Source organism: Pinus tabuliformis, chromosome 2_2 (genome assembly GCF_031772625.1).
Source record: "Pinus tabuliformis cultivar Carrire ecotype Pingquan chromosome 2_2, CPIR1, whole genome shotgun sequence".
NCBI lineage: Eukaryota > Viridiplantae > Streptophyta > Pinopsida > Pinales > Pinaceae > Pinus > Pinus tabuliformis.
Window position 1 is genome coordinate 51,609,133 of NC_142300.1, and position 14,749 is coordinate 51,623,881.

Sequence of the window (14,749 nt, forward strand, 5' to 3'; positions counted from 1 at the left end):
GTTGTTCACAAATCTATGTTTGTCTTTTGTCTTTATATTTTTTTATTTTATTGATTATTCTTAAGTTATTTTATGTGTGATAAGATGTGTTAATGACCCCAACGGCTACTCGTAAGGGTATACAAACTGACCACAGCAATAAATGACTATCCAAAATGTCTGGATAAAAACATCTTGGATAATTAATATCTAAGATCATTTAAAAAGTATAAGATCAATTTTTTCTTCCACAAAAAAATAGTAATTTCCATTGAAATGAAAGAATGGAAATCACATTCTTTATATGCACTTGGCATGGATGCACAAGTAGATGAAAGTAACATTATTATCTTTTTTCCTGTATACAGTGAAGACTGGAGACAAAAAATATGGATGAATTCTCACCAAACTGACCTCAAAAACACAAAAACTTGTTTCATTTTTTGACTGAAAGAAAAAGTCATATGACAATCTGTCATAATTTACATTTAAGTACTTGCAACATGATAAAACCTCAGATAACATTGGAGTTTCACTGAGTCCATACTATTTTGAGATTCTCCCAGCACACACCTGTTGCACCTCCTTAGACAGTGCACCAGCCAAACTGTTGTGTCCATGATAGACATGAGTGAAATAAATAGTCTGAAACATGAGAATAACCTCCTTAAGCCTCCCGACCAGATCCTCCAACAAAACATTGTAGTTGCATCTCTCCATTCAAGCAGTTTATAACCAAGGAGTTGTCCCCAAATACCTGTAAAGCCAATTTCAAGAGAATAGGCAACGTCATCAGTACCTACTCCTAAGCCTGTCCTGAATTTGATAAAATGCTACTCAGAGAAAAACAAAATGGTAGCAGCACTGCTATGATTATTTTGTCCTCGTCTTGCCCCATCAAAGAAACCCCGTGTTCATGATTTATCAATGTAAATATCACCAATCTGCCTAGGACATCTTACCTCAGTAATCATTTTGCATCCTTGAAAAAGACCATAAAACTAATTGTAAATCTGAAAATTGGATATATTTCAGAATCAAGGCTTCTGTCATTTTAGTTGTGTTGAGCTTTCTCTTCTGGATCCATCATATTGATAATTTTTGTGCCTATGTTTCAAACCAGCAAGTGCAGTTCAACTTCAGGACATTTGTTTACCTTCACAATCAATGCATTTCAAGATAAACAGATACCCCATAGTACAAGGCATGGGATTGATCTGTACTCTTTTAACTCCTTTTTTTAAACCAGACTTTAAGACATTTTTCTATTGTTGCGCCCCTCCAGAGATTTTCAACTCCAGTAAGTCCGTTCAATATCTTTCCAAATATGTTGTGCATACAAGCATTTAATAACTAAACATGGAATCGTTTCAACCTCATCCATCCATAACAAGCAAATACTAGGGCCCTATCTTCCTCTTTTTCGTAAATGTTCCCAAGTGAGAACTTTATCCCACATGCTAAGCAGAGGAAAAAAATTGTCTTCAGAGGGGCCTTTATTTTCCAGATTTTCATGTAATTTTATTCTTTGAACATAATATGTCTTCTTCATCTATGATTCTGACATGGAATCTTTTCAATTTGTTCACATACAACTGCCAACTAGCTACCCATTTATCTTTAAGGTTGATTGTCTGTGACAATTTCCATCCCTGTTGTGAAACACGTATTGCAGCAGTATCCACAATCTGATGCAAAGAGAAAATCCCTTTCTCATGGAGGATATTAATCAATAAAGGATTTAGTTTTCATTGTTCCCCGCAACCCTTTATAGGATCTACTCCAATCCTTGCATTCTTACCATCACCAACCTTCCATGAAAGAAAATTTCCAATGACAGGAAAAGCCAATACCTTAGTTTTAAAGTAATTTGAAATTATCTGTATATGTTTTCAGGGTTCCTTATCCAATCTAATAAAGATGCAGAAGCAATGTAATTTTGAAGAATTATGGACTTGCGCAGGGTCTCTTGTAATGTCGCTGACCACTTAGGAAGCTTGTGACAGAGTCTGCTAGCTTAATGTGGTTTCCATAGGCTAAAGCGGGGAAATATTTAATAAAGGGGACTTAAATTGCCTAAGGAAAACATTATAAAGTCTAAAAGGAGAAAGTGCGATATTCCCTAGGCACGTGCAAAGTCACTTTAAATTTATAAACTGAAATATCATAAAGTGACTTTATAAAAAGATTAATTTAATAAAACAAAGGCAAAAAGGTGACCCTGAGTTTATAAAAGAAGGAAAATGAGGAGACTTTCCTCATTCATGCATTTGGAGTTTTGGAGAAAAGAGCTCTTGGAGAGTTTTCTTAAGGAGAAACTTAGGGTTTTGGAACCCTAGCCACCATAGCTGACTTCGGTGTTGAAACTAGACACCCTAGTTGGATTTGAAAGTGAAATCACACAGATTTCACCACTGAGCTTCAATGGAGAACAAGATTTGCAAGAAAAATTGAGGTACCCAGGGTGAGTATTTTCTATCTTATTCTTTCAGGTTGAAGAAAACCCATCAGATGCATCGAACTCCTAGCCATGAGGAAATTGATTTGCTGAAGAAATGAGTAATAAAGAGGCTGGGATGTATTCCATACAGTGGCTGATTCCAAGACCGAGTCTATTAGTCTTTCATTGGCAGATTTGGATAGGAAATTCAACCCAACTCTCTGCAGATGAATCTGATCGAGTTCCTCTAATTTTCTTAGTTGAATCCCTTGACAAGAAGGGATTTATCTTTATACTTCTCCTGGGACAAGTTCTGGCTAAAGTAGCACAAGTTTCCTTCTGTCTCAACTGAGTCGTGCTTCCCTCATTGGCCTGGACGAGTTCAGTTAGTGAATGGAACAATTTGCTATGGATATGTGAATGAATCCCATGTCGTGTGATTTGCTGAGTGCTTAGGCTGGAGGTGGACATGTTCTTCACTCAGAAACTAAGCCATTAGAGTACATGCACAAGCAGATTGGTTACAAGACTGAAGGCAGCATTGGAAGGTGACATTCCAGTCTTACAAAAAATGACAAATCCTCGGTTCTTGGAGCATTCCGACTGTTGTTCACAGTGAAATAAACTTTGATATATGTATACAAGTTGCTGGGAGCCATTAGAGTACACGCACAAGCAGATTGGTTACAAGACTGAAGGCAGCGTTGAAAGGTGACATTCCAGTCTTACTAAAAAGGACAAATCCTTGGTTTCTGGAGCATTCTGACTGTTGTTCACAGTGAAATAAACTTTGATATATGTATACAAGTTGCTGAGCAGCTGAAGCGCTCCTTCCAATCATCTATTGTACCCAAGTTCCTCTAAACTATTTAACTTCCAATATGTTTGTACAGTGAATATAATGGGTCTGTTCTAGTTGATGTTTATTTTGATGAAAAACATATATCAGCTGTGTGTAATTTCCTGGGACATTAAATATATCAGTTGAATGCTTGGGAGGTCTTGTTTTAGTTACATACTGCTCACTGTGTATATTTTCTGAAGTGTGATACCTAGAGAACACCTACAGCAGAGTGTAAACTAACTGTTTGAAGAAATACCTCACTGAAACTCAAACTAAAAACTCAGAAATTTTAAAGAAAAACCAGAAGTTTGTAAAGAGGGAATTATACAGTGGCATCAGAGCATGCTCCTGGACAGCTGTGTTGTCTGAGGGAAGCCTAACAGTGGTTACATGACAGAAGAAAATCCTTATACAGGGATAACATATAGAAGGAGACACACCTACAGAGAACCAACTCCCCTTACAGAAGAAGATATCCCTGATACGGAGAGTGAAAAGACACCAAAAAAGGGGAAGGAGATAGAGGAAACACCTGAGATTGAAGGACCAGATATGGGAGACAAGGAGGAATAGGCCTTTAATAGCTTTCTCAGGGCTATAAATGACTTGGCTAAAGGCCAAAAAGAAATGGTGTAGACTTGATGGAAGGGATGACAAATACAAGGGCCTCCACTGGGAAGGAGCCATTGAATGGAGAAGAGTCGAACAGTGGTAAGGGCAGTCATGCTCATACCCATTTGCAGAGCCATTCACACACTGCTAGTAAAATTCCTAGACCCAATATGCCTCAGTTTGTACAAGAGACAGCAGAGGACTTAACAGAGCAGGCTAATTTTGGAATCCCTTATGCCGATTATATGGAACAGTACCAAGCATTGGAACGGGATTGCTGCTATGAATTTTACTGATTTATGCCACCTTCAGTTGAAAAGCAGGCCTAAACCCTATGAGAGATTCCCAAGGCAAAATCAAGAGCTACAGAAAAAATTGGGGAAGGGGACCATGCCCTGCTTTGATGGGTCATCCAAATGTTCAGCATGATCATGGGTACAGAAGCTGGACACTTATTTTCAGCTGCACCAGATGACATAGGAGGAAGCTATCAAACTGGCCAACTTACACTTGGATGGTGAGGCCCATGAGTGGTGGTACCATGGGTTGGTGATTATGGGCCATAGCTACATCACCTCATACACAAAGTTCACTTAGAGACTTATTGAGCGATTTGACAGGAAGAATCTGAAGCTTCATTTTAGAGAGTTGGCATAGCTCAAATAGACAAGTAGTCTGGAGGCTTATATTGCAGAGTTTCAGAGGCTGGCAGTCATGGTTACGGACATCTCAGAGGCCATATTGGTGACGCTTTTTATAGAGGGATTGGCAGAACCTCTACGTGGATGAGTCAAGGGCTTTGAACCCACCACTTTTCGTGCAGCTATCAGCAACACCAGCAACTTACAAGATGTCGCTTCCAAGAATAAATTCACTCCTAAAACTTCCTTCCCCCAAAAGGGCAAAGAAGTCAAGACCTTTCAGAAGGAGTGGATCGGGAAACCGAAGATGGATGAGGAGCTCCGAAAAGAGCTAAGGAAGAAGAAACTTTATTTCAGCTGTCAGGAGCAATGGGCATCGAGGCACAAGTGTGCTAGCAAGGACAAAGTGGGCAAGGCTCACTATATTGAGGTATATTTGGAGAGTGATAGTGATGATGGGGATGAGGAGCTAGTAAAAGAACAAATGCACCAGATAGTTGGGGGCGAGTCTTAACATGCAGAGGGAAAAGCTCCTATTATTGCCTCTATGTCAGGATTTCCTAGATATCACACCTTCAGAGTCAGAGGCGTTATAGCAGAGCACAAGGTGACAGTATTGATTGATAATGGGGCTTCCCACAATTTAATAGATGCGGAGATGGTGGAGCAGACAGGGATTCTTACACAGGAGTTCGATGGATTTACAGTTTCCATTCCCAAGAAACATCAAATGGAATGTAACCAGTGTTGATAATATTAGTATCGGAAAAATATCTACGAGGATCCTAATAACATATTTCGGCAATATCGACGAAAATGTCAGCAAAATATCGTAAAATATCGACAAACATAAAAAATGCATAATATATTCATATTTTTCATATTTTTAAACATATAAAGCAATAACAACATGAAATAAACACAGTGGCACATAAATATTAAAAAAAGCATTGATATATATGATGTAGTGGATGTAAAATAAAAATGACACATCAAAAGCGATACCAAACCCTGTTGATCCCCGATAATTGTCCAATCAAGGACTCAAATGAGGAGAACCAATACAAAATAACATCACATAAATAAAAGTATCTCATCATCATGAGTTATATGTAGCAAAACAAATAAAACTAGCAGCTAGTTGTCTGAGATCAGTGCCCTCTCCCCCTTTTACAAGAAAACATGATGGGTTGTTTGTCAAGCCTGCCCCTAGCAGTAGAAGGCCCTGACCCTGCACTTAACGTCAAATAATGATTGTTTGTGAAAATTCTATCACTGCAACAACTGATTTAGTTTTCCTACTTATTCTACAATAAGTTATTTATGAAATTACTTCAATAAACATTAAAATAAATATTGTTGTAAATATCACACTGTAATGCAGAAACAAACATATGCACAAGAATCAACACATTGACGCAGTTATTTTGGACAACAGTCCCCAGAAAAACCCAATGTGGGAAAACCGGTGCAGCAAGGGAGGTTTTTATTATTCAACAATTCTTCAAGACAACAGGGTGCCAAATTGGCTTACCCACAAAGAGAAAAATTCTCCAGCACTTCTCCCAATCCCAGCGTCAGCCCGACTGATCTCTGCGTAGCTCTCAGACCCTCAGCGTTAGCCTTGGACCTCTTTGTGTCACCCACGCAGGCCCAGTTAATGACTGTGCGATCTCCTGCTGCCTCTGCGTCAGCCTGAAATGCTTTGCGTATGCCTCTCCTGCCTCTGCGTTGATCTCTAGTGGCTGATCTCGTCTCTCTGTTCTGTACTTACTGCTTCCTGACAACTCAACAGACAACTGGTTCAATTTCTCAGCCAACCCCACTCCAGAAATTGAACTGACTGGTCTCCCTCAGTGTATCCTCCAAGTGACCCTCAAGCCTCCTCTTATACTTTTCTCGTTGACACATCAACGGCTGAGATTAAGTCCCTAATCAACGGCTAAGATTAACTCTGGCTTGATCCATGACTTTTAGACTCTTCTAACACAGTTTTGTATTAATTCACATTAATATTTTAGTTTCCCTAAGTTTAGACTTGGGGACTCTATTAAAAATATTATTTATTTTAATATCTCCCAGACTGTTCAGAATCTGCCCAAACCATTTCTGGGTATTGGAGATCTCATGTGCTTTAGCCTCTCCACCAATTTTCATGGTCAGAGCACATCCAATGCTACCCCAAATCAACACTCCCTTTTAGCGAGGATTGTGCTCTAGTAATACTCCTCACTAAGTATCACCCTTATCATCCAGCATCGGTCCTTGTGCTGATGCTAAGCCTCCCTGCCCAACATCCTCTACACTGCTGCATCCTGTACTGCTGCCCATGGCTCTGCTATTGCCACTGTTGCATCTGTACGACAACTCTCTCTGCATCCGTGCTGCTGCTGGTCCTTTCTCCCAACACTGCATCTGCACTGCAACTCCCTCTGCATCCTTGTTGTTATCACTGCCATTTTTGCTACTGAAACAGGTTCTTTACCATCCCCATCTTTTCCCTAAAGTAGTCAAACTTTGTCCTTCCAATGGCCTTGGTGAGGATGTCCACCACCTATTCGCCTATAGGAGTGTAGCTCAATTGTACAGCTCCTCGTTGGACACAGTGCCTGACAAAGTGACACCGGATATCAATATGCTTCGACCTATCATGAAACACTAGATTCTCAGAGAGCTTGATGCAACTCTGATTATCGCACATGATCCTAGTCGCCTCCATATTCCTTCTGAATAGGTTCACAAGCAGTTTTCTAAGCCATATGGCCTCACACGAAGCTGTGCTTGCCACCATATATTTTGCCTCAGAGGAGCTCAGAGCCATGGACTTTTGTTTCCTATTGCACTAGGAGGTCATTCTTGATCCAATGTTGAAACAGTACCCAGAGGTACCTTTTTGATCCACTGGACTTCCTGCCCAATCTGCATCAAAAAATCCACTCAATCTGATATCCTTACTCCTAGTGTACAAGAGTCCATAATCGACTGTTCCCTGTAAATACCTGAGAACATGTTTCACTGTTGCCCAGTGCGCCCTCTTCGGTTCCACCATGAACTGACTGAGGGTGTTGACAGCGTAGCAAATGTTTGGCCTAGTATTGACCAAATACATCAGGGACCCTATGAGCTGCCTGTATAGGGTGGGATCGACATCCTTGTCTTCTGACGCATCAATCTTCTTCCAATTGGTGATCATTGGCATAGCCATAGGTCTACAATCCTCCATCCCGAATCTTTTCAGGATTTCTGTAACATACCTCCCCTGCCCAAGGAAGATTTCTCCCTTCTGCTACCAAACTTCCAACCCTAGGAAGTAGTGCATTCGTCCCAAATCCTTCATATTGAATTTTGTGGCTAGATTCTTCTTACAATCCCCAATGAGTCTGGATGATCCTGTAAGAAAGAGATCATCCACATACAATACTAAGATTAGCGGCTTGTTGTAGAGATTCGGATCCGCGTCACTCTTGACAAACCCCATCTTCTGCAAGTAGCCATCTATTTGACCATACCATGCTCTCGATGCCTGTTTCAACCCATACAAGGCTTTCTTCAATCTGCATACATGAGACTTCTTCTCATGAGTTTCAAAGCCCTCTAGTTGTTCAATGTATACCTCTAAGTTGCACGAAACGGGGAAACGCAGAAGCGAAACGAAACAGGGAAGCGAAACGAAACGCGACCTCCCCAAATTTTGGAAATGGGGAAACGCAAATATATATAATAATATATATATATATATATATATATTAAAAATATTTAAAAATTATTATTATATATATGTGCAATCATAAAGCATGAATGATACATTTACTTACATAAACATTTAAACATTAAGATTAAATTTACATCACATTTACTACCTGGAAACCCTAAAAAAAATTAAAAACAAATAAAAAAAAAAAAAAATTAAAAAACAAGTGTTTTTTTTGGGGAAACGTGGCACGTACGGCCTGGAAACGCGTTTCCGGCCGTACGGCCAAGTTTCCGTTTCGGGAAACGTGGCCATACGGCCGGAAACGCGTTTCCAGGCCGTAAGGTACGCGGAAACGCGTTTCCGTTTCGTTTCCGTACGGAAACGGACCCTGTACCTGCGTTTCCTGCAACTTAGGTATACCTCCTCTTCTATTACCCCATTCAGAAACGTCGTTTTGACATCCATCTGACGGATCTCCCACCCCATCTGGGCTGCAAGAGATATCACGGTCCTAATAGATGTATACCTGGCTACCGGGGCGAAGGTCTCCTCATAGTCAATCCCTTCTTTTTGAGCATACCCCTTAGCCACAAACCTAGCCTTGTATTTCTCAACACTGTCGTCTGCAGCGTATTTGATCTTGTAGATCCATCTTGAACCTACCACTGATCTGTCTTGAGGCCTTGGTACCACCTCCCAGACATTGTTTAACATTATGGAGTTGTATTCCTCTACCATCGCATCTAGCCAAACCTGATGTTGAGTTGCCTCCTTGAAACTGGCAGGCTCTCCATCCTGAGCTACTAATGCCTGATATCTATCTGGTTGTTTTCGCTCCCTCTTATTGTTTCTTGGCGCACCGATGAAGTCCTCTGCATCTCGCAGAATCTGACGAAGTTCCCTGCTAGTTCTTCCTCTGCCAGCAGGTGCTTCTGTTCACTCCTCCTCATCCTGAGAATCTTCCTGTCCTGAGGAAGAATTCTTTACTTTTGTTGGTTGAAGAGGCTTAACCAACGGCTCCTCTTTCGGCTGCTCCTCAGAAGGCATCTCGCGAGCTCTTATTAAAGCCCTGTCCTCCATGAACTTTACATATCGTCATACTACTACCTTCCTGCTCCCTGGAAGATAAACTCTGTACGCCTTAGCGTTCTCGCTATATCCCACCAAATATCCCTTTTCCGCAGTCTGATCCAGCGTCTTCCTCTTTTCTTCGGGTATGCCGCATATGCTATACTCCCAAATATCCTAAAATGACTGACTTTAGGTGTCTTCCCTGTGAAGACTTTCTTTGGAGTAATCTTACCCACTGCCCGATGAGGAGTCTTGTTCTGAACATAGACTATTGTGTTGCATGCTTCTGCCCACAGGAATTTTGGCATATCATGATCATACATCATGGCCCTAGCTGCTTCTACAATAGTCCTGTTCTTTCTTTCTGCTACCCCATTCTGCTCTGGATTGTAGGGAGTTGTCCACTCTCTTCTGATGCCATCCTTAGCGCAAATATCAATGAAGTCCTTATCGACATATTCTCCACCATTATCTGAGTGCAAAACTTTTATTTTCTTCCCAATCAGATTCTCCACCAGAGCCTTGAACTCCTTGAATCAACAGAAAACCTCATCCTTGGTTTTCAAAAAATAAATCCAATTTTTCCTTGATTGGTCATCAATGAAGGTAAGGAAATACTCAACACCACTGAGAGCTTTGACGGACATAGGTCCACACATATCTGAGTGTATCAATCCTAGTACACTCTTGGCTCTGTGTTTGCTCCTAGGAAATGTTGCCTTGGCATACTTTCTTAGAGCACATCCCCTGCATACATCATCTCGTTCTGTACTCAAATCCGGAACTCCTGTTACAGTGCTCCTAAGAATTCTCAGAGTTCCATGGTGCAAGTGACCCATTCTTTTGTGCCATAGTTCGTTCAAGTCCTTGTCTTCATGACTGCCTATTAGTGCCATTGGTGATTCTAGTTGTAATCTATACAACTGATTACTTTTGATCCCGTTCTGCACTTTCTTTTTCCAGCTCAGGTATTTGACATATACCTTCTCCTTGATGAAGTAGACGTCATAACCTTTGCCTTGTAGTTGTGACACGAAAAGTAAGTTCATCCCCAATCCTGGTACATGCAGCACATTTGTAGCACGGAACAGTTCTCTTGATTTTGTCTGAAAGACTATGGTACTCTTCCCTACTGGAGTACACTTTGCCTTGTTCCCCATGGTGATCTGAAAGTTCATCTTCTCTTCTCGATATTCTGAGAAACACTCCTTGATTCCCGTCATATGCCACAAGGCTCCACTGTCTATATACCATACTTTTGATGATGTAGCACTAGTCATACACACCACTTCTTCTTCCAACCTGGAAGCTAAGATAGAGAAATCGAAATCTCTTTCTCTTGTGCAATCTTCTGAGAATCTGTGTGAGTCCCCTGACATGGATGCCTCTACATCGTTGTCTCGACCCATAATTGATTTTCCCTTCCTTTCTCTTATTACTTCCTCTGATACCACGTGAAAATTCTATCACTACAGCTATTGATTTACTTTTCCTACTTATTCCACAATAAGTTATTTATGAAATTACTTCAATAAACATTAAAATAAATACTGTTGTAGATATCACACTGTAATACAGAAACAAACATATGCACAAGAATCAACACATTGACACAGTTATTTTGGACAACAGTCCCCAGAAAAACCCAATGTGGGAAAACCGATGTAGCAAGGGAGGTTTTTATTATTCAGCAATTCTTCAGTACAACAGGGTGCCAAACTGGCTTACCCACAGAGAGAAAAATTCTCCAGCACTTCTCCCAATCCCAGTGTCAGCCCGGCTGACCTCTGCGTGGCTCTCAGACCCTCTGCGTTAACCCCTGGACCTCTCTGCGTCACCCACGCAGGCCCAGTTAATGACTGCGCAGTCTCTTGCTGCCTTTGCGTCAGCCTGAAATGCCTTGCGTCTGCCTCTCCTGCCTCTGCGCTGATCTCTAGTGGTTGATCCCGTCTCTCTGTTCTGTACTTGCTGCCTCCTGACTGCTCACCAGACCACTGGTTCAATTTCTCAGCTAACCCCGCTCCAGAAATTGAACTCACTGGTCTCCCTTAGTGTATCCTCCAAGTGACCCTTAAGCCTCCTCTTATACTTTTCTTGTTGACACATCAACAGTCGAGATTAAGTCCCTAAACAATGACTAAGATTAACTCTAGCTTGATCCATGACTTTTGGACCCTTCTAACAAAGTTTTATATTTATTCACATTAATATTTTATTTTCACTTAGGGACTCTATTAAAAATATTAATTATTTTAATATCTCCCAAACGATTTAGAATCTGCCCAAACCATTTCTGGGTGTTGGAGAACTCATGTGTTTTAGCCTCTCCACCAATTTTCGTGGCAAGAGCACACCCGATGCTACCCCAAATCAACATTGTTGGGTATGGAGTTGTGCTCTCCTATATTTGTAGCAAACGGTGTTGACGTTTACGCTCCCACAATCTCCTCCTCCTCCTCCTACTCCTCCCCCGAGTCCTCCTCCTCTTGTTGCCCCTGTAGTAATGGTTCTTCTAACCACATAGGTGACTCCTCCATGATGGGCACCTCAGACTCCACCCTCCACTGAGGCAATACATCAATATTGTATAAGGAAATGGTATTTTGATCCATTGGTTTATATATTTGCTTCACTCAAAGTTGGAGATTGTAATGCACAAACACTAAATCATTGAGGCGTGAGAACTCTCAACCTGTAAGAGTGTCAAAAAAACTAATCAGTCTTGACACTTGAGGGTCATAAATTAAAATTACAATAAATGCAATTGCTCAATTGAAAGTTGAAACTCAAAGTTATATCTATTACACTTCTTTTAGTGTATTTTCTTAAATACACATTGCTCAATTGAAGGTTGAAGCTCAAAGTTATATCTATTGCGCTTCTTTGAGTGTATTTTCTCAAATACACTCCAATTGCACTCACACCCTGAAGAGCTACAGGTTTGACTCGGGATTCTTATGGCCAATTTCTGCAAATTTGTTGTCCCTGCACCATAGCTTTGCCACTAAATATCTATAACAAAATAAAGAAAAAAACTTAAAACATAATTAAACTCTCAAATAAAACATAATTGAATTTTTAAAATCTAGAATTATAAATCAGTAAATTGAAAATTCTAATTAGTCATGACTTGTCACTTATGTGGCATGAAGAGGGTCCTTTCTCGAATAGCGTCATCAAAGCCAAATATGCCAACACAATCCTAATAACACTGTATCTCGCGATTGATTTTGTTGTGAAACTCAAGATCAGGTACCATCCTATGAATATAGGAATGGAGCCATTCCATCACCTTGCTATCAAAATCAAAGCCGCATTTGTATGAAAATGTGGGGTTGAGAAAGAGTGTTGATGCATGAATGGGTCGATAAAGCATCCTTGTCCACCGATTAACAATAGCATCCCATAACATCATCTGTCTATTAAGCCCAGCAAAACCCTTGTCTGCATAATAAGCACGAATGGCCTCCTTGGCCCTATCCATGGCCTCATACAAATAAGCCATTGCAAGCTTCTCCCCATCTACTAATCTCAAAACCTTTACTATAGGTTCACTAACTAAGGAGACTTCTTTTACTCCTTGCCAAAATGTGTCAATGTACACCATTTTTGCAATGGCTCTCCCATCTTGTCTCCTGTTGTATCTACAATCACGCCACACATCAGAAACAAATATTTGCTTCAACTCAAACTAGCATCGAAGCAAAGACTGAATAGTAATAAAGTTGGTGGCAAAATATGTGATTGCAGGACACCACAATTCCGCGTTTCTAATGTATCTCCTCATGAGGCTAAGAACAAAACCATGGTTATATATAAACTTGGGGATGCTCCTAGCCATATCAATCACCTTCTTGATGAAGGAGAGTTTCCCCATATCCTCAAGCAACAAATCAATACATTATGTTGCACATGGAGTCCAGAACAATGTGTGGTGCCTCTCCATAAGCATCCTGCATAGTATTAAAAACCGGTCGATCTGAACCGGAAACCGGTCAAACTGGCCAGTTCACTAGCTAAACCACCCAGACAGGCCAAAAAACTCAATTTAAGTCGCCACTTTGTCGATTTTTTAGAAAAAATGGGCCTAACCAGCGAGTTTATGGTTAAATCGGTTGATTCCGTAATAAACCGGTTGGTTCATTGCCACGCCGACCGCAGACCCACCAGGCGGTTTTTTGGAAGCTTCTGAAGTAGTTTGTAGGGAAACTAAGGGTTGTTTCCCTCCAAAAACACCCCCTCTAAGCCAATAAAAGGAGATCTCCCTTCTCATTTGCCTCACACATCTCTTTTAGAGTTTTTGTGATTTTCATTGGGAGCTTGGAAAATGTTCAAATTTTTGCTAGAGTAGTTATCTTGGAGGCTTGGAGTTGGATTTGGAGCTATTTTGGAGATAGTTTGGAGTTGTTAGTAGAGTTGGCATCTTCAAGAGGAGGCTAAGGAAGCTAGTTTGCATTTCCAGGTAAGGATTTTCACTTGAAAAAATCCATATTTCACTGTTGTCCATGTACTTAATTTTTTATGTGTTCTATGTTACATTGTTTTCAAATCTCTAGTTCTATGCTATCAAATTTTATAAGCTAAATATGCCCCTTTTTTTTCCCAAAATTATCTTAGGTTTTCCATTTTTCTTAGTTGCAATTTTTTTTAATTGGTAGATTTCTTTACAAATTTCAAATATTTCTAGCCACCATGCCTCCAAAAGCCAAGGACAGTGCATGGGCTCATTATGATGTGATTGATGGAAAAATGATATGCAAATTTTGCAATAAATCTATTGGAGGTGGGGGTATTCTCAAGTTGAAACAACACTTCACTGGGGTAAGAGGCGAAGTAAAGCCATGTGATGCACCAAAGGAAGTGATAGGTCATGTTAGGGCAGAATACCTTGCCAAGTTTGAGAAGTTTGAGGAGAATAAGGCTAGGGAGAAGGCTATCCAAGAAGAAATTGCAAGGAAGAAGGAAATTTTACAAGTCATGAAAGAGAGTGGGTATGATGATTTTGAGATTCAAGACTCCTCTTCTATTCCATCCACCAATGACCCCTTTCAATATGTTCCTCTTGCTCTTGGGTCTTATCATCAAGGCCAACAATCTAAAGGAACAAAGAGGATGAATATCCAGAGTTATTTTTCATCCTCTACCACCACTGCCTCTATTAATCCCACATCCTCCCAACTAAGTCTAATTCAACATCAACCCACTTTGGATGACCATTGGAAAAAACAATGCAAAGAATCTTCTTTTGAATACATTGTTAGATGGTGGTATGATGCAGATATCCCATTTAATTTTGCCCACTCACCTTATTACCAAGCTATGTGTGACTCTGTTATAGCTACAAGAAAGGGATTCAAAGGTCCTACTGTGCATGACTTAAGGGGAGCTCTTTTACAAAAAGAGATTTGTTCCATTGATGAGCATTTGGATAAGTACAAAGAGTCATGGCTCAAAACAAGTTGTTCCAT

The 14,749-nt window shown here is 40.4% G+C and overlaps 1 protein-coding gene across 3 annotated transcripts in view; it reads right to left on the reverse strand.

Moving 5' to 3' along the window:
- Positions 1 to 528: 528 nt before the first annotated feature.
- LOC149191433 (protein BCCIP homolog) overlaps positions 529 to 14,749 on the reverse strand; it is a 167,349-nt gene continuing 153,128 nt past the window's right edge. For 2 of the 3 annotated variants that reach the window (XM_089404273.1, XM_089404271.1), the window contains exon 9: positions 529 to 736. The gene's annotated coding sequence lies outside the window, so the exon portion shown is untranslated. Of the gene's footprint in view, positions 737 to 5,636; positions 5,748 to 14,749 lie in introns of those variants that run through there. The other variant, XM_089404272.1, reaches the window with a different exon arrangement.